General features: G+C 35.0%; 1 protein-coding gene across 2 annotated transcripts in view; it reads left to right on the forward strand.

Annotated features, from left to right (window-relative positions):
- Positions 1-1,078, forward strand: part of c9h7orf25 (chromosome 9 C7orf25 homolog) — a 13,703-nt gene that overhangs the window by 8,903 nt on the left and 3,722 nt on the right. The window lies entirely within an intron of this gene.

A 1,078-nucleotide genomic window follows, 5' to 3' on the forward strand; every position in this document is an offset into this window, starting at 1 on the left:
CACTAGATCCAGCATTGACCATAGATATAAACACTAGATCCAGCATTGACCATAGATATAAACACTAGATCCAGCATTGACCATAGATATAAACACTAGATCCAGCATTGACCAAAGATACAATCACTAGATCCAGCATTGACCATAGATACAAACACTAGATCCAGCATTGACCATAGATACAATCACTAGATCCAGCATTGACCATAGATATAAACACTAGATCCAGCATTGACCATAGATATAAACACTAGATCCAGCATTGACCATAGATACAATCACTAGATCCAGCATTGATCGCTATTGCCTGTTGGCGCTGACGAGATGTAGAGCCGCCATGTTGGAACGGTCGTCCGCTCCGCTCAGTGTGACCTGTTTGACGGAGACATGAAGAATCTGTTGAATCAGTCAGAGCTGAATCTAAACTCATTCTCAGGATTTGTTCCTCTGTAAATCTCAGGAGTACAGACATTAAAGATGAACACATGGTTCAGTGTATTTAAATATTCTTGGTGGGGTTAACATTAACATTAATAAAATATTATTATGACGTGTTTGCAAAACTCAGTCACTGAAACATTTTTATTAATATCTATATATATAAATATATAAATATCTATATACACACACACATGTTATAGTTTCATTATCTTCTATATATATATATATATATATATATACACATATATCATCTGTATTATTTTTCCTGTAGTTTATCGTTGCCATGGTTTCCTGTTGTGTCTGGAGCAGGTCTCTTGTAAACGAGTCCTTGTGGCTCCATGAAGCCAACCTGTGTAAATAAAAGGTTGAATAAATCATTATGTGTATATTTATATTCATTCAACCTTTATTGATACAGGTTAGTTCCACTGAGCCACAAGGACTCATTTACAAGAGAGACCTGGATTTGAACAAAGAGTGATGACAACAGTGGACAACAAACTGTTTTTAATTGTAAAACAAACAAACAATAAATATTTGTCTGAATCATTAGTGAATGGGTTGTTGTTGTTGTTGTTGTTGTTGTTGTTGTTGTTGTTGTTGTTGTTGTTGTTGTTGTTGTTGTTGTTGTTGTTGT

Source organism: Nematolebias whitei, chromosome 9 (genome assembly GCF_014905685.2).
Source record: "Nematolebias whitei isolate Nwh7 chromosome 9, NemWhi1, whole genome shotgun sequence".
Lineage (NCBI taxonomy): Eukaryota > Metazoa > Chordata > Actinopteri > Cyprinodontiformes > Rivulidae > Nematolebias > Nematolebias whitei.